The sequence below is a fragment of the Nematolebias whitei genome, chromosome 3 (genome assembly GCF_014905685.2).
Source record: "Nematolebias whitei isolate Nwh7 chromosome 3, NemWhi1, whole genome shotgun sequence".
NCBI lineage: Eukaryota > Metazoa > Chordata > Actinopteri > Cyprinodontiformes > Rivulidae > Nematolebias > Nematolebias whitei.
Window position 1 is genome coordinate 20,995,446 of NC_056500.1, and position 19,765 is coordinate 21,015,210.

At 38.9% G+C, this 19,765-nt stretch overlaps 1 protein-coding gene across 1 annotated transcript in view; it reads right to left on the reverse strand.

Moving 5' to 3' along the window:
- lhx4 (LIM homeobox 4) overlaps nucleotides 1-19,765 on the reverse strand; it is a 36,017-nt gene that overhangs the window by 13,276 nt on the left and 2,976 nt on the right. The gene's annotated exons all lie outside the window — the stretch shown is intronic.

A 19,765-nucleotide genomic window follows, 5' to 3' on the forward strand; every position in this document is an offset into this window, starting at 1 on the left:
TTATTATTATTATTATTATTATTATTATTATTATTATTATTATTATTGTTGTTGTTGTTGGTGTTGTTGTTGTTGTTGTTGTTATTGTTATTATGTCAGTGTTGATGCTGTTGTTTTCCTGTTTATGTTGTTTTCCCCAATTAAAACTCCTTCTGAACACTTTTGTTATTTGAACCATTCATCTTTGTAAACATATTTGAATAATTAAACTTGATTTACAAATAAAAGTTCCCCATTTACATTTTTTTAGATCCATTCAGTTCCTTCAGAAACAGTATTTTGTCTTCCTTTGCTCCTTTTACCTTTAAAATAAAGTTTTGTTAATTTTAGGCTATAGTTATAATTTAGCTACATTTAGCTTTTAGCTACATATATCTTTTTAGCTTGTTAATTTCAACATTTAAATACAGATTTAGTATTTTAAAGTTTTAAGGGACAGTTTTGCTAATTTTAGCTTTTACTAAACCAGTTTTGCTGGATTCAGCTTTAAGGTTACATTTAGCTTTTAGTTACAGTTTAGCAAATTTATTAGTTTAGCCACGGCTTTGCTAATTTTAACTGTTTAGCTACTGTTTAGCTGATTTTAGCTTACGGGATCTGCTTGTTACGCTTGTTCATGTAACAATTTATTCTTCAATGAACCTCAGCAAATTCATTAACTCTGTACTTACTGCATGCATCAGAAAATGCAATGCCTCTTGTTGTTATTGTTGTTGAGTAAAAGTATACCGCAAATAATTGAATTTTGTCTGACAGTTTTGAAGTTTAAAGTTGAGTTCATCAATATGCTTCCTTAAAGTCTCAAAATCAGATTGCTGCACTGTATATTTGAGATAAACTTCAGACTTCAACATGATCTTTTTTTAAATTTAATCACATCAAATGTGAAACGCAAACTGATGACAGTTTGACAAAATATTCCTGAAGTAAACGTTTTTGTGCACAACATTATAGTGTTAAATTCACCAAAATATATATATAACCTTCGACACAAATGTGACAACCTGCAGATAGAAATATGAACAGAAGAGCTCAGCAGTAATGCTCTAGATGTTGAACTCACATGTAAGAAGAGAAACATGTTGTAGCTGTGACTTGGAGCACACCCCGTGAAAGGCAGAGGTGAATCTTCGCAGGATGCTCTGTGACAGCAGCTTAGTGGGCTGAGTGAGTTACAGCTGTGGGAGTGACAAGCATTGGTTCCTTTCCAGCTTCATTACCCGAACGCTTCCTGTAAGCTGTTCGTTACATTTGAAGGGGACGGGGGTGTCGGTAAAACTTGAGCTGTGGGCGCCCCTGTTTCCCAAACGCATCTGAAAGGTGACAGCGTTTTTAACGGTATGACCGGGTTTCTTTGGGAAACAAGAACCTGAACTAAATAAAAGAGGAGGTCAAGCTTGTGCTGAGACACCTTCATTTTCGTTATAATAAAAGAAAAGCTGAGACAAATGGACCTTTCAGGATTACAAACTAAAAGTAAAGTTCTGAATTTTAAAAGTAAAACAAAATGGATTAAGAAGTTCATTTGTCTTTAAACTAATTCAAAATTCACACACAGGCCAGTGTTGTTCACTTTTTTCAATTTAAGTTTCCAAAAATAAACTCCTAAACCAGTAAAAATAAATAAAAAAAATAATATTATTTAATCATACTGAAGGGCGACATAGTGGCTCAGTTGGTAGAGCTGTTGCCTCTCAGCGAGAAAGTCGCCAGTTCAAATCCTGGCCTGAACCTTTCTGGGTGGAGTTTGCATGTTCTCTCCGTGCATGCGTGTTTTCTCCGGGTACTCCGCTTTCTTCCCACAGACCAAAAACATGCATGTTTGTCTGATTGGTAACTCTAAATCGTCCCTAGGTGTGAGTGAGAGAGTGAATGGTTGTTTGTCTCGTTTGTCTCCATGTGTCCCTGTGATGGACTGGAGACATGCCCAGGGTGTCCCCCGCCTCTCACACAGTAACTGCTGGATATGGGCACCAGTGACCCCCGTGACCCGAAAAGGAAGAAGCGGGTAAAGATAATGGATGGATGGATAATCATACTGAATTCACAGCAATTTACTAAAATATTTAAAACGTGGCTTAATAACTAACTTTTAAAAGCATTATTAAAGTTGCTTTAATAATAAATAATATTTAATAATTAATTATGGGGCGAGCCAGAATACGTTTACATGTGTTGAAGAAATAATAAGGAAAGTGTTTTTTTAAAACCTGTATTATCTGTGTAATTAGAACTAGAAGTTCTGTAAAAACAAAACTAACTTGCATTGTTATTTTATATAAACTAAAACCAAATATAAATGCAGGACTACACAGAACCGTGACGGCTGGAAAGGACTTTTGTTTGCTGGAAGTGAAATTAAAGATAAATAAAATGGAGACGCGCTCAACAAATTCAGCCATGATGATTGTAGTTGAAACCACAACATGTGATGAGCTGTGCACCTTGTTACAAGCAGCAGAGAGATGAGATCTTTGAGGGAGCACCAGATGAGATGGTGGGGGGTGGGGGGTGCGGCTGAAGCAGTAAAATGAGATGGATCTGACCCTGCTTGACTCCTGCCTTTAAAAAAAGGGTAGAAAGTTAAAACCCAAAAGGGGATCTGGCTTAGTATACATGCAATGTAAACCAATAACATATATTAAGCTCTTCTTCATAATTTATTCACCCCCCACCCCCCATGCTCCTTCTGTCCACAGCAGGAAGGTTTATAGTAATATTAAAGTCAGAAAGAGAGATGACAGAAAAATGCATCAAGCCCCTCCTGCATTTTCATATCAATACGGGAGGGGTAATAAACACCAGGAGAGGAGTGACTATAAAACTCTGCATTGTCTAATTTATGGAAGACATCCGGAGGGCAGAGAGGTGAGGTTTTTACTCCTTAGTCTAAGCTTTCATCACACGACAGAGGCTCAGAGCACAAAACTTTTCAACAATGCACCACCAATCTGGAAAACAAGCATAGTGTGATATGTTCTTTACCTGATTTTCATTTTAAGACGAGGTGGAGACCAGATAATGTTTACTCGCGTCATGATTAAGAAACATTAGAATTAAAAGATGTACTCTTTCACCATGACTGTAGATTAGGTTGGAGCTGAGTTATTTTCTTCTCGAGGGGTAAAACCCAAAAACTAAAGTCACATGTCTCAATTTGACATGGGAATAAACAAGTGGCTCCATCCAAAACGTTCAGACAAACGTGAAGACTTGCACACAGTCACTTTTAAAGCTCAGGAATTTGTCTAAAATATTGCATTAAAAGACATTGCCACGGAAACCATTTATTCTTACCAAACCCAGACTTTGCTCCAGATCTGTGAGATTTATGAACAAGCAAACATCAAAAGCAAAATGCGTAAAAATGGGTGAAAAAGCAGCCAAAGTACAAATAAAACTTTAAAAACTCCCAAAAAGCCTGAAGAAGTCCTGATCAAGACCCGACTCCTTGAATGCATGATGCTCGGCGCCTTGCGTGCCAAAGTTTTAAATAGAGATACATGAACCGTAAGCATTGTAAATAAACTATGGGCAGCTGTGGCTAAGTGGTTAGAGCAGTCGTCCTACAATGGGAGGGTTGGGGGTTCGAGTCCACCAGCAGTAACATGTTGAAGTGTCCCTGGGCAAGACACTGAACCCCTCTTCGCCTGCGTTGTGTGTCCCATCAGTGTATGAATGTGATCTAAAGCACTGATTATCCTTTGTAAAGATGTAGTATAGAGTGCTGTAAGAATGTGTGCGGAGGTCAATGAGGGCACAGATTGTAGTGTAAAAGTGCTTTGAGTATCTTGATTAGATAGAAAGGTGATTTATAAGTAGAGTCCATTTACCATTCAAGCTGTCAGAGTATAAGATGAGGATGACTCAACTACTAACACACCAAGCGTTAGCTCAATGTTTGTAAGTTAACTGAGTTATTGCCATTTTTGTGTTTACTAAGGTTGTGGCGGTCATCTTGAATCAGGTTGACTCCAGCTAAGCTTGTCTGTTATAAATGTACATCTAATGGTTGCTTTCTGGGAGTTTCATTTAAATTTACTCACTTGTTCATGAGATATTTTGCTAACAGACAGACGCTTAAGTTTTAGACAAAGATCTTGCACGATTCGTTAGCACTCAGAGCATGAGTTGCAGGTTATAGTTCTGACAAGCTTGAGTTAATTGTTATTTTGAACCAAGACATGCAAGGAACAGAAACAGTGTGTGTGTGTGTGTGTGTGTGTGTGTGTGTGTGTGTGTTGGTTTTATTTTGAAGCCTCTGTCCTCAGCATGAGCCGTTCACCTCAGCCTCAGACAGACTGCAGGCACGTTGCAATGCTGCCAACGTCCTCATTAACTCGGAACCATGACGAGCTGCAGCTCACTGAGGCTCAAGCTTCAGATAAAAGGCTTCATTGGAGCGAGCATCACGAAGCTTCGCCTCTTCGACCCTTAAACAGGTAACCATTTAAACAGATTAGGAGATCAGATGTGTGGCAGGAAAGCGGTAAATTCAAATGAGATATATTGATTATGGGTGGGAATAGTGGAAGTATTTTTTTTCAAGCTTTCTTAATATAAAATGTCTAATCCAGATATTAGCATGTTATGATAAAGTTTTCTTGTGACAAATTTTATTTTCCAGATCCATCTTGACAATCATGTCACAGAACATGAGGATTTTAAAGAGTTTTTAGTCTCTCTGTGTGTAGACTTTACCATTTCTGATAAAAATAAAAACAACCTGTTTATAATGGCTGAATGGTTTCCATAAAGAGAACTGGGGCTAAAGAAAAGTTCAGCGTGTTTGTGTGAGTTCTTGTTGGAAGCTGGAGGAAAAGGCCAAAAGTCGAGGGAATTCACGTCTCAAAGAGCACAGAGCTCAAGATCAAGCATCACTCGTCCTTCTGATGGGCTTGAAGTAATCTCAACATCAAACCCACGTCTTCCACGCGTCCATCCTTTCATTTATCCTCCCCACACTCGGCACAGCCCACCTCCAAGTCCGCACGAGGATGGAAGAAGAACCCCATGAAAGCCGATTGCATTTTAATAAAGTTTATTATGTGCAGGGAGTTAATCCTTAAGAGTAATCTCTCCTCTCTAGTCCTAAAGGAAAGCTGGATTACTCACTCGCTATAATCCCAATGAAATTGTTAGGATTTATCTTGTGCTCCACAGCAGATGGCAACAGGCTTTTTCCTTCAACCTTGGGATGGTTCAACCCCCTCCTCACCCCATATCTGCATGCAACACCCCGCTCTTTCCTTCCACATGTCCCTGTAAGTCTTGATCAAAACAAAAACAATTCCTGAATATGCTTTGGAAAAATAAAACAAAAAACTGACAAGTGAAAACATTTTAAGAGCCCAGATGAGACAGATGATGTAAGGTTCAACCCATTTCATTCAAATTGATCCCTTTTATAATAATAAAAATGTATTTTCTATTGTGAATAAACTTTGACAAACTTGGATATTAAAAGTTAAAGACATAAACTTTTTTTTACTGATAAACCAAACTTCTGCATGAACATAATTGTTCTTTTTAATGACAACCAGAGTAACTAAAACATCAAATTCAGCAAAATAATTAACATCTGTTTTGAATCAAATCAGTTAAAATTACACATATACATAAAAAATCTGATGAAGATTGAGATGCTTTGTTAAAGTACTCAAAAGAGTATTTTCTCATTAAAAAAAAAAACAACACAAACTAAGACATCCATCCAGATAAAAATGAGGTTTATTTTCCATCAGTAGTGAAACAAAATTTTAAAACACAGGTAAGTATTTTTAGTTGATGAATAAAACTCAAAACAAAATGAACAAACATGTATCTACTGTATGTGCACGGATTTTCCACAGTTGAATTGCAGCCTGACAACACTGAAGGAAATGTGAGTAGGCCTGTCACGATAACAAATTTTGCTGGGCGATTAATTGTCTCAGAAATTATTGCGATAAACGATAATACTGTTTGAACTTTGACAATAATTAGTATTTATTGTCAAATTTAAGAAGGAATGTTGGTTAATTTGTTTTGAGTGTAGTACTCTTTTTTTGACAACCGTAAGCCAGTATAAGACCGTTTGAACCGAAGGATGGATAGTGAGGAAGCGAGCAGCGTGTCTCTTTAAGAAAAATGGAAGGGAGGCCCCTTGACGCGACATGGGCTGTCTCTCGTTCCTGTTTTTGGTTCTCAAAATGGCGGACGTTCGGTGTGGTTTGAGCTCTTTAGCATAGATTTTTCACACAAAGCTTTTAATACAAAATCAGTAAACAAGTTCTCAGCTGTTTTTGCAGAGAAAAAACGTTTTACCTGAAGGCACAGGTTTCAACCATGAATTTTGGAGCTTTGACAAGAAGGAGGTTTTTTTCCCAAGGTCAGCCTGTTAGCTTAGCTCGTAGCTTAGCTTCTCAGCTTAGCTGCTTTTAATGATCCAAAAACGCAATTTTGGATAATTAAAACAGATTTAAATTTTTTTGGATGTTAAAACAGGTCAGTGAAGAGCACCCGAGTTGAGCCTTTTGTCATCTGGTGTCTTCAGTAGAAAGAGAGAGACACAAAGAAATGATAAAGCCGATAAATGAAAATGAGGTTGATAATTTTCATTTATCATGCAATCAACTGGTATATTGTTTATTGTGACAGGTCTAAATGTGAGGTCACACAACTTCCTCAATTAAAAAAAGTCAATAATATTCCCTTCTCATACTCCTCTGTTTGACAGATATATTCATGAAAACATGGTGATCTCCACTGTGACTGACTTCGACACATCCCTTTACGATGATCCCACTTACTGCTGGTGTAGTCAGTGAAAGAAGGCATCAGGTGAACTTCTCCTACATTTTGGATCAGGACAACGCTATTTTAACCCGCCGTCGCTTCAGGCGGTTTTTGAAGAAGAGGTACATAAGTAGAAGGCACATGGCGGACAGGAAGTAAAGAATGGCACACAGACTGACATCCACGTTTGAGAAGCCGATACTTAAGGCAGACAGCCAGCGCCCTTTGTGGGTCAATTCTGTTTCCCGTCCAAAGTACTGCCCTGCCAGTTCTCGTTTTTGCCGTCGTCTTCCTTTCACCTCAAGGTCTGCGTCCACCGGCTGAAGGCCCATCATGCCGAGGGCCGTATCCAGCTCCATGCTGAGACCAAACGCCGGCCTGGGCTCCTGCTCGACCTTCGTCTGCAGGGTGCGTTGTTTAACCCGGCTGGAAGCAGCGAGCTGCAGAGCTTTGTCCTTGAAGTGCTGGTTGACAAATGAATCGAGATCCACGATGTCGTCCCTCTTTTCTCTAAATCTCATTCCTATGATGCTCGGAAGCCCACGACTGCGCTGCTGCTTTCCAAATCTCATATCTGCAAATCTTGGAAACCTGCGAGCCTGCAGCCCGCCACGGCTCAGTTCCATTTCAGTTTGGACCCAAGGTGTTGGTTCAGATGATTTACCCTCCATCTCGCTTGCTGCTTGTGCTTCCTCCTCACCTTCCTCTTCTTCATATGCCACCACCTCATCCTGTGGACTTTCCTCGTCCTCTTCCTCCTCTTGAGCAGGTGCCAGTGATGGAGAAAGGGGTACAGCGTGCAAAGCTTCCCTGACACTCCTTTCTCTGTGGTTCCGAGCTGCTACATCTTCACGCTGACGACCATGTTTTTCTTTTTGCCTTTGCAGAATCTGATTTTCATCTTCAAGGTAGTCTGACGGGAAATTAAAAAAAGGTATCACTTTTACAAATATTACATGACATCACTGTCAAAACTAATTAGAAGACACCTCTCAATTAGAAGGTGGTGAAGTATCAAATATATCATTCTTAAGCATGCAGTATATTAAATGACTATATTACAACCATTAGATATAAATAATCAAAGCAATGTTTTCGACAGGAAAAGGTGACGTGCATTTTATAGGTTGTGGATTTAATCTGTGAGCACTGTTTGGATAAATCTAGTTTTGACTTGTGTGTACATTACATAATTTGTCAACCATTATGTAGCAGCCGCTTTGAATGTTATCAGCCAATTAAATAGCCGTTATTCGTTGTTATCATCCCCATAGGTTGCATTCAGACTGTCCCTCCTGTACCTCCTAATAGGTTTAAAGGTATGTTCTTATCGCTGATAATATGCAGCTTTGCGCACATGTAAAAGCAGAAGCTTTTTATTGTTAGCTTTATTTCAAACCTTTATTTACAATTTACCTACTACTTTTAAGCTGAATATCAAGGACTTACTTCAAATGAATTCCAGATTTAACAATCATAAGGCTTTAATTCAGTATCTAAAAAGAACTAACTTAAAAGGGGATATGAGATTTTTTTGTTTGTTTGTTTGTTTGTTTGTTTGATATGAGCAAAATTCTGATCAGTTCATATACAGTACAGCAATATATAAAGTATAATTAATTAATCAATTATGTTCAGATATAACCCTAACCCTAATCATAATCTTATAAATCTGTGATAACCTACTGGGCCTGCTAGGAGGTAGAGGAGGGACTGCTTGAAGAAAACCTATGGGATGATAACAACTGATAACGTCCATTTAATGGGTGATAACATTCGAAGCAGGTGCATGCAGTTGGTTTAGTATATTTGTTTTTTCATTTGTTTAACTGATCCGTTGTGATCAGTCAGTGCTCGAGTCAGACTGGACCAAAAAATGTGAGTGTTCTTCCAAACATGAGATGCCTGGTCTTCACAAAGCCAACTGGTTATTTAGGTTTGGTACCCCCAGACTGGTTAAAAGCCACTTCTGATGTTAGTTGTGAACCTGCAGCCCGCTTGATGTAAGATTTTATTTTTTTTCTTATGCCAATCAGGAAACGAGGGTGAGAGGGCCAAAGCTTTCAAGCTATACACCATCACATTAGGTAGATAGAAACAAGCTTGCAGTGTTGAGAGCAAAGTGATCATGTGAATTGTTAGCTTTAGAAAAAAAACAGTTATATACAAAAAAAAAAAAAAACGAACACACACAAAAATAGCAAATCACATATATATATATATATATATATATATATATATATATACCTGTATGGATGCTGCTGGAGGAGAAGTAGGACTGCAGGAAGGACAGAACTTGCTCCTTGTTCCACTTGTGCTCCCCGTTCTCACTGACAGTGTGACAGGATGGGCACATTTCTGGTGACGGCCACTGGATCTTTGGGAAGAGGGGGTCCTCACTCAGCGCACCTGGAGGAGGAAAATACAGATGATGGGATCAGTGTTGAGAAAAACAAGGGGAAGCTAGGGTGGCTGAAAAATACTGTACACAATTCAAACTGACAGCACTGGTTCAACATTTTCATTGACACCTGGATTTTTCCTACATTCCCCCTTTTGTAAGATAAGATAAGATAAGACAAGACAAGACAAGATAAGATAAGATTTGTGCCCACCTCATATTGATTGGACTTGAATTTATCAGCCATTTTATTGCAACAAAACCAAACCTAAAATGGCGCAGGCTTCTTTATTCAGTTTAAGCAACGATTTTATGGTTTGAGGTGCCAACAATAAAGCTTAGATTTGTAGTTTTAATTTTTAAAATGAAAGTATTGCCATTTTGAACATTTACCACAAAATGCAATCCTTATAATTTGGAGTAAATTCACCAAATACAATTGCACAAAACTGTTTTATTTGCACTTATTTTTGAAGATTTAATGACAATTTAGTGGATATACTAATTCTAAGTATGACAAATGTAGCCCCTGAGAAAAGTGAGATCATATATCTTACAATATTTAAATGCCTCTGACATTTAACAAAAGTTTTTCAGATTTAAAAAAAAAGTTTTCCAGTCCTGCAAAAAAAAAAAAAAAAAAAAAAATCTACTAAATAAGGAGTTCCAGTTAAACCAGCTCCTGAATCCTTAAACACTGTTTTTTCCTTAATATTACGGCTATGCTCAGGTCTTTTTCAATTTAAAATACCACAATGAAATCAACAGAATAAATAAAAGGTCAAAAACACAGTTGATGCTTCGTTTGATTTTGATTACCTTGTTGACTGGAGGATGGAAGTACTCTGAGGACTGGATGCAATCTGTGGTGAACCCATTTGATCTTATCACAACGCTCGTAAAAACTAAGTGCTTATATGCATATGTGTATATATGTGTCTAAGTGTGTTTATGTAAATCATCTGTCTGCTTTTGTGTGCATGTAATCTATAGATTGATACTTTGTGTGAGAGTGTGTGTTCATATGACAGGGTCTAACAATGATCGATGGGCTTCTGGGGGTGTCCCAGTGGGAGGGACAGTGAGATAATAGATGTGTCCAAAGTGGACAGCTTCTCCACACAGAATCCCAGGTTTTTTTTTTTTTTGGTCTTGCAGGCAGCAGACCTCTGTGATCTGAACCACCTGTCTCGTCCCCCAGCAGGTGTTTGAAAGCCAACTCTAATCTCCAAATTGAAGACGAGAGCAACAGCAACTCAGGAGGGAACTGGCCCTCTAATGAATTAGAAACTTTCTCCTTTAACATGTTGTCTTTTTACGTAGCCGCTCCCCACCAACACCCCTCATCACTTACCACGTTTGCACCCATGCAAACATACTCGCTGCACAACACGTGCACACACACACAAATATAAACATGGAGCACACACACAGATCTAGTAATAAATTGCTTGTTGTCATCAACAGGCCATTGTGTGTAGGTGAGCAAAAAGGGGGGGGGGAAGCGAAGCAGCAGCAGGTCCGTCACTTTACAGCACTGTCAATTTACATCTTCCTCACCCCCTCAGCCACCCTCCCTCTTTTTACTCCCCTCCGCTCAAGATTAATCTCAGTCATATGCATGTGTGTATGTACTCTGCATACAGTACTTTACATAAAGGATACATCAATTTTATTGTGTTCTGAATGGACGGGTGCTGGTGAGTGTGTGATAGGTGGGCTTTTTAGCAGGTATGCACACATACACACCATATGCCTCATATTTCCTCCCTCATTCTAATAAAGGACAACATGTTTGGGGCCAGGGTGACTTTAAAGACACCAGCCATATTGAAATTGCCACAAAGGCCCATCACTGAGATGCCGTTGCATCCAAACAAACATTGTCATCATAGATGTGTTTTGTTAGACTAGCTTCTTCAGCACTAAGTGAGGATCAATTACAGGCACAGAATGTAATGTACCATCATAACTGCGGGGGAGTGCAACTCACATCTTGAGCCAAAAATCAATTAAATTTATTTTAATGACTGTATCTGTGTTGGAAAATAACACTCAATACTTCTTGCAGAGATTAAAATGACGGTGGGGAATATTTAATTTTCTTTTCTTTATATTTTGCTGCCTTGAGCAGATAGGTCATGATTTTGAAGCAAATTGTTTTTTCAGCCATGTCCTTATGTGGTGATCAGGTCAAGATTACATCAACACTAATCTTTATATGAAAAAGGAGCTTAAAGTGGCTGTGACATTATTATTTTTTAACAAATATGAATGCATTCTTGGAAAAACAACAAGAGTAACATATTGCTAAAAAAAAACTCACAAGTCTGAGGAACAGTTTTTGAGATTTCAGCATGCGCAGAAACAGGAAGTAATGACAAAGGTGAATAAGAGTCTAAGTTAAAAATAATATTATTTTAATAAACAAACACCAGGGAGTTCATTCACCCTTTTAAAGAGTTCCCCTTTGATGTCACTTCCTGTTTTACTTTGGCTGCAAAGTAAAAAAAAAAAAAGTGACAAAATGGGTAAATTCATGTGTATTATGCTGAATTTCTTAAATATTCAGATGTTTCGTCCTTTTTTTGCCCCGTCATAAAGAAGGGAATTGGAAACACCCTCTGTCCATCTATCCATGCATGTTGTGGGCATGATAACTTCAAAAACAAGCAACCTGACAACTTCCATTTTGGTGTGTGGCTGCATATAAGCGTAAGAAAGGTCACTATAAAAAATAGGGCTGCCACATCAAAATCCAAGATGGCCACCACCACAACTATATTTGTATGTGTGTTTGTTGTGTAAACCAGCCACCTCAATCATTTTAGATGACACATTCTAGTCTTTATATTGTTTGAAAGTATAGTTTCCTTAAATGACTGGATTTGACAGGATATGTCATTCTGTGCTGCCTTGAACAAGCAAAACAAAACAAAGAATAATTATCAAAAAAAACAAATAAAACAATTACCTCTCTACTTATGCTTCTTATACACAGTGTAACTCCTACCCACATGAACATTGTAATACATTTGTGAGTCACAATATATTGCACCAAAAACACTGAGGTTTACTTGCATTCTCTGTTCCAGTCCAGAAAAACACTCGTCTCAAAAACTGCAAACATTCACTCTTTATATCACTCAGTGACGGTGGACCTCAGTGTACCACTTGTTTTATTTGTTGGACGTCACAGGCACTTTAAGGTGTAATAAATAAATAAATAAAAGACAATATGTGACATAATTTAGACAGTTTCAACAACACAGAATCATCTCAAGCCAAAGCATTTTTATATTAAGGAAAAACAAGCTACACATCACAGCATGAAGTTTTCATGACAAACTGAATCTACGCTGACAGTGTTTGAAGTTGCCAAATTGTTAGTACATTTACCATAGAAGTAAGTAAAATATTTTTTCTTATGCATTATGTACAAAAGAAAACCTCATAAATTCAGGCTACAGGTATGAATAAACTATATGCTTTTTGTTCAGTTATAAAGGCCAGCATTAACCTTTAAAAGGATTTGCTCTTTATATTCTTGTATTCTACCCATGTTGCACAAAAACATCTGTTTCACAATAAAAGCTCAAAATTTAGTAAACATTACATTTCCATTGCACAGTAAAATACTTTGACATGTGTTGCTACAAAATGATATAAATGCTTGCTATGTCACAGTGTTGAGGAATTCAAAATATGTAGTAACACTCTCTTTTGCTCTCCACGAAGACTGTCGCTCTCACCCTCTCTCCCTCCCTCCCTCCTGCTTTTTTACTCTCTTGTCCTGTCAACCTCCTCAGAGCCTCTCTTTACACATTTTCCGAATAGAAAATTATTATGGATTTGGTCAGCTGGTCTCTCAACGCAATTGATAAATAATTTTCTACCAGATGATAGGGTGCTGGAGAGCCCTCATGCTCTGAATGGACACATGCTGCTGGGTATGTCATGGATTCCTGGGGGCAGTGGAAGATGGTGTGCCTATTTGTGCTGTCCGTGGAGGACGTAGAAGATGTGTACATTATTGAATTTATGATGACAGGGTTTCTGCGTTTTGGAATCGGCAAATACCCAGGATATTGACAAAGTAGAAAGACATAGGCAGCGGTTTCGGCCATGGTGAAGCTGCCAGCCTTATGTGAAGGATTAATTCGTGCCTTGAGCTCTCAGATTCATATGCTTAATGAGCTCAACCCCAAGCTGGACACGATTTCTTAAAATCATAGGCCACTTGCGGCTCCTGGAACTCACCGGCATGAAGGATTCCATCTTGGAGAAAGCTAACGAGCACGGACCGTGCGAAATATCCACAATTGTGGCTGTTTGGATTTGCCATTGAGTGTACCAGCAGAACTGAAGGCAGACAGAAATCAGAGTCTGCTTGCCGCAAACAATTGTTGTTTATCTGAATTTGGCCTCCCCACTGGCCTTGGACAGGCCAATGTTTCTTAAATTGCTCCTGGAGGATATGTAAACTAGAAGATCGGCCTGCCCCCCCCCCCCCCCCCCACTCACCCAAGGACATCTGTGACCTTATCAGAATTGTAACCCTGATAGACACTGCACCATCTTATCAGAACTTTTGAACTTTCTGGAGTGTCCATGGACAACTCAGCGCCTTTGTCGACCTCTATGCCTTAATGTATTATGATGCCACTATACGTTTGCTGTTTATGTTGCGAGGTCTTTTTTTGGATCTTTTACACTGTGTCCTAGCCAGAACATGGTGTGAGGCATGATTTTTTTTACTTCCTCCATCCTCGTGTTCTCTTTTTCTCATCTGCCTGAGTGTTGTATGTGTAATGAAATAATACCTGTCTGATATTATCCATAATTTAAACGGATTCTTTCATTTTTCTGGACTGAGTACTATCGTGCCTTGAATGATTAAATGTGGACGGAAACGTGTTTAAATTTCTGACTCACCAACAACAGTGAGCCGTTTAATTAAAAACGATTTAAACACATCACACATTTACAATAATTGGCAGATTGATTACAATAACACAGCTTAATTAATGAGCTTTACAATGAGAAAATCATACGGCTATGATTTTCACTTGCAACTGAAATACAACAGACATTTCTGAAAATATCTGGATTAATTACTGGCAGATAGAAGAGTTTTAAAGATGGGAAAATGAAGTTTAAATGGAGAGAGATGGGTGAGGGAATATGTCTATTATAACCAGAAACAACACGCTCCTTTGGACCCAGCTTAACCCACGGTACACTTCGCAGTTGAAGATCGACTCTTTACCTTTGCAGACGATAGTTCGGCCTCGGTGTAGAGTTGCTTTTCAGCGTCTCCGTAAGGATAGCAGAGACCTCAGGAGTCGTGAGATCATCCCTGAACAGACTTCCTCATTGTTCAGAGCTTCCGTCGGGTAGAGCCACAGCGAGACGTCGTGGCATCGACGGACTCTCGTCACTCCATTAGAAACTTCTCTGGAACTTGTTCTGCTCGGAACTTTGTTCTGCTTGGAACAAGGAAGTGTTGACCCTTTTAAAGAGGTCACTTCCGGTTCCTCTGAGAACTTCCTGATTGGTTGAAAGAACCAACAGGGGTGTGGTCTTAGTGACGTAAGAGGGTCATTAAAAGTCAAGGAGAAAGCATAGATGTTTAAGAACAGACAGAAAGATGTTTTGAAGAACAGAGACATTTAGGAGCCAGTCTTCCTTCTATCTGTCTGATAGAGATAAACATGACATTTCGTTCCAATAAACATGTATTTGACCGTTCCTTCACTTTTGACCGATATCACAACTTGCTCATTTCAGACAGAAGATCAAAAAATGCATAATTACTCTTGTAACAAACATTAACTTGATTTCTACTTTGAATGAGGATTAAAAATCATTTATACTGTTTCACAGTTGATTTAAAATGAGTAGTTCACTTCAACATTTAAAATGGTTTGAACTAAACACACTTTGATTATCAAGATATTGTAAAATAGTAATGATAATAAAAAAGAGAGTGTTCTTTCAATTGATCAGAGCAGGACACACTTAGAAAGTCTCTGGATGAGCTTAATTTGTATTTCTGGACTCAAATCAATGAAATAACAGTTCTTGTTCCAGGAAGGCCCTCAGGGCCAGATTTTGACCTGAGGCTTAGTTCACTACATATGTAACAGGGCTCTTTTGTAAATGAGTCTTCAAGGCTCAGTGGGAACTAATCTGTACAAATAAAGGTCTAATAATATCAATAAAGTAGAAAGTAGGAATAAAGGAAACTGTCCACATTCATATCCTGATGCATGCTCAATAATCCAGGTAGAAAAATCTAAAAAAAAAAAAGAAGTCTAGTCCTCTGGATGGATTCAAAAAACATTGTAGAAATGTTTCGTCTTTCATCCAAAAGACTTCTTCTTAGCTATTTATAAGACTGAGCTGAATACAACTCCTCAGACTGAAGAAGTTTTTTGGATGAAAGACGAAACGTTTCTACAATTTTGTTTTTTGAACCCATCCAGAGGACTAGACTTAACTTTGTTTAGATGTTCACATTCATGCAAAAAACAGCAAGTTTGAAGCTCAAAGCACAACATTTTTCACTGTATTTTTTAAAACCAGGTCCAATTATTCATTCTGTCACTCATTGATTAGTGTGGGCATGGTACTACATTTAATATGCATAGTTTGGTTTAGATAATGAAAAAATAAGATATTTGTACACCCAGAACATTAATGTCAGTTATGATTACTGTGGAATTACTGCAGAGTTTTCATATGTGGTTTACTTGTAGGAAGTGTGCAAACAACTCAGTGAGTCAGTGTGTGAACAGACTGGTAATCCTTTCACAGCAGGAACGTTTGGAGTATTCCCAGTCATTTTTGTTGTATGTAAAAACAATGCTTTTATAACACAATGTGCATTTTGGACTCTTCCCCCTTCATATTTGTTTTGGTGGTGGAAATACTTATTTTTATTTGAAGTGTAAAAGTGAAGCAGGTGCATTCTGAATGGAAACCAGGCCGAGTCAAATGCTGTATGACTCAGTTATCTGTGATGGCAGCTTGGCCGGCTGCAGCAGAGCTAGTTTGTCTGCAGAAATGTGACTCCATCTCAGCTGTTGACAAGCAGCAACAGGACCGAGCTGCCACCAGTCTTAATTCAGCCAGAGTGAGCAGACTGAGGGCCCTGGGGCCTCTTTGTTGCTAGCTAAATTAATTGTCCGACTGCTTTACAAATAGCTGATGTTTCATGCATGGCTGCTTCTGAAAGGGAGGGGCGGGGAGACCTGCTAAAGAGCCCCACTTTAGGCAAACGGGAGAGGAGGGGATAAATGGATGGCGTGCGCTTTCCTCAGGGAAGACGCCGCCACTCATGGCAACAAATACAGCCAAACCCCTTGATTCACCCAAGCTGGACTCCCCTTTGCCACACGCCACAGTTTATCCATGATAAAAAGGCAGAGAGGATGTGCATGTGTTGCTCTGAGGGGGGGTGGGGGGTTAAATGAGCGTGTGTGGCTTGTGTCAGGGTGTTTGCCACCTGCTGTCACACAATACCATGGGAATTGTATGTGTGTAGTCAAGAAGGGCTGGCTCCTGGGGGAGCTATTCTGTACTATTGCTTCACAGGCGGAGGGTATGAGTCCCACGGGATAGTGAGAGGAAAGATAGAAAAGATGGAGAAGAGGGAAGACGGATGGATCGAGAGGGGGAGGCTGGACGTTGTTTAAGTGTCTAGGGAGCAGACACACGCAGAGATGCTTGTCCTTCTGGGCCCTGCTGTTCAGGACACAAGCTGTCCCAGAGATCAGAGAGGGGGGTGGTCAACAAAACGCACACAAAAGACAGTGATTTAACAAAGTGAGCTGTTAATGACAACACTGCGCTTAATAAATCATGTGAACACAGTCAGAGGAGGAGGGACACCCAGGAGCAGTTTATCTCTGACATCTAATGGGACAAAGTTTGGCATGCTCAAAGAATATGAAAACATTCACATAAAAGATTATTATTTAAATGCAAACTTAGGTTCTGAGATTATGTCAGTGTACGATCAACCAAAAGTCCCTGAATAGAGAGCCACAAGCACAAAGATGCACAGATGAATAAGAAAAATGTCTGAGGAAACTTTTCAGTGCATAGTGAGAGCCAGGTTGGAAGGATGGATGAAGGCAGAGGGGAGGTCAAGAGAAAATGGGTGAGGAAAAAGATGGAAGTTGGAACAGAGGAGCCATCTTTTTCCTCACTCTTTGTTCAAACCCCAAACTGAGGAAGGTAAAATGTGATGTGGATGGAAGAACAGAGGTGATGTGTAGAGAAAAACATTCAAAAAAGTGGAAAAGATGGGCGGCATTGATAAACTCAGGTGTATCGTGATGTAAAATGTTCATTACTTTTTCCTTAAGGATAACACAGAACTTATGTTATGAAAAGAAAAACGCCCTTTATAATGTCCTCGCCATTAAGGGTACAATTTTTTTTAACGTGTTAGAATAGCCTAAATCTTAAAATGTTAAGGATTAAAAATCAAAACTTATATGACTGGCTTCTGTGGGTTTACCATTTTAGCGTTTTTATTTAATTCTGTTACAAATTAATGTTTATTAAGACAATAGTCCTTCCTAAAAATCAGATGATCAATACATACATTTTATATGGTGTGGATTTGGCAGAACATTTTCGTTTTACATATTTCACACTATATTCACTTTCATACAACAGAGACCAAAATACAAACTTTTAACTTAAACACCTCTAATTATCTACAGTTTATTTAATGTGTCACAAAATGGACAAGATGTAACAATAGGTGTATAGTTTGAGAAACATTCTTCAAAATAATCTTTTCAGGATCTGATCAACATCACTTTCAACTCTTCTATAAATGGTAAAAGCTGCAGCCATTTTTACTTAATAATCAACACATGGCCCGAAAACATAAAGTTTAAAGGTCCCAAAGTTGGAACCACTGATGTAAACAGATAAAGAGGTTAACCACTAGAAGTGCTGCAGCATTTAGTAAAACATAAATACTGTAAATGTTCACTGTGCTTTAGTCAGAACATTATGGAAATGGATTGATCTGAAGACGACTGATCTAAAAACAGCAGCAGATGGTTTTGCTGACTCTTACCTGCGATTCTGTTGTTGACTCGGTTGTGTCTGGACCACAACCACAGGACTGCCGACTGCAGAGTGTACACCAGCTCCAGATCCTCGTTCGCCATGTTCTCAAAGTGCTCTGCACATGCTCTGCAGCCGAAGAAGTGATGGATGTAGCGTCTCATTGCGTTCAGAACCTCCAGGGGATCTGGAGGACAACCGTGAGGGCCGTCAGTACGGAGCAGCAGCAAGTTTAATCAAAGTGAGAAACACTCTTTATAATGAAGAATCAAATATATGTCACTGCTCTTCCTAAAAACTTTGTTGACTCTTATTTTGTTGAGGACTCTCATTCTTAAACATATAGTAATAGTTACTGCTTGAATGCTGAGTCAGAATCCACAATATCACGTTTCTGTTTAATTTCTTCTCTGCGTTTTTTGCAAACAAACTACTTATGCCTTCCAGTTTTAACCAGTCATACATAAAAATGCTCGGCTCAGTTGAGACCAGTGCGCTGTGGCTTTTGACTGTTGTAATTTTTACATTTTATTTTACTTTATGCAAAATACAATTCCCCATAGAAATCCAATAGGATCCCTTTAATTTCTTAAACAACTTTGTTCTTGTTGAAACCTGTTTCATCATACTTGCTCTATTTTTGTCTTCTTATGCTACCTTTAGCTTTCCGTTTGTCTAATTTTAACAACCATTTTGCAGTTTATAGCCTCTGTTCAGCTGCTTAGCTTTAAGTTTGTTTAGCTTCTCTTGCACTTGTGTTAACAACTCAGTTCAGCTATTTAAAAAGCAAATTCCAGCGTCATTTAGCGCTCAGCATTCACATTTCTCTGGTTTTATGAGTGTGAATCTCAGTCGCCTGCAACACGTCAACACACTCCTGTCTTCCCACAATTCCATGAGCCTGAAGTCATAGGGTGATAGATTTACGCCATATTGAGATGAATAATCTATGAGAATATGGGATAATTCAATCTGAAGATTAAAAACAGTTAACACTGTGTGTGAATGGTGGCTAGGCTGTTGTCTCAGGACATCAACAGTCCATGGACACATTTCCCCCTCGGGCGCTGGCTTTTGTTCTCAGATTAGCAGATCCGTTAGATAAACCGTACGGCAGGTGGGAGTGAGTGTGTGCGTGTTCACGAGCTGTTTGTTAAAAAAACATCATGGTTTTGTACTTTGTATTAACACTTTTGGGATGACAAAGTAGTTTGATTCTGATGTATAATGAAGTTCTGTTTTGTTCAACGGTCTTTAACGTAAGTGTGTTTGTGTGTGTGTGTGTGTGTGTGTGTTTGTGTGTGTGTGTGTGTGCACATTAAGCTGGTGGTCTTTGGGGTTCCAGATGGACACCCCTTTTGACCAGTCCATCTGCAGGTCATGTGATGGTCGGTAAACCTTGGGATTAAACTCTGTGTGCACCTATATGTGTGCGTGTGTGTGTGTGCGTGTGTGTGTGTGTGTGTGTGTGTGTGTGTGTGTGTGTGTGTGTGT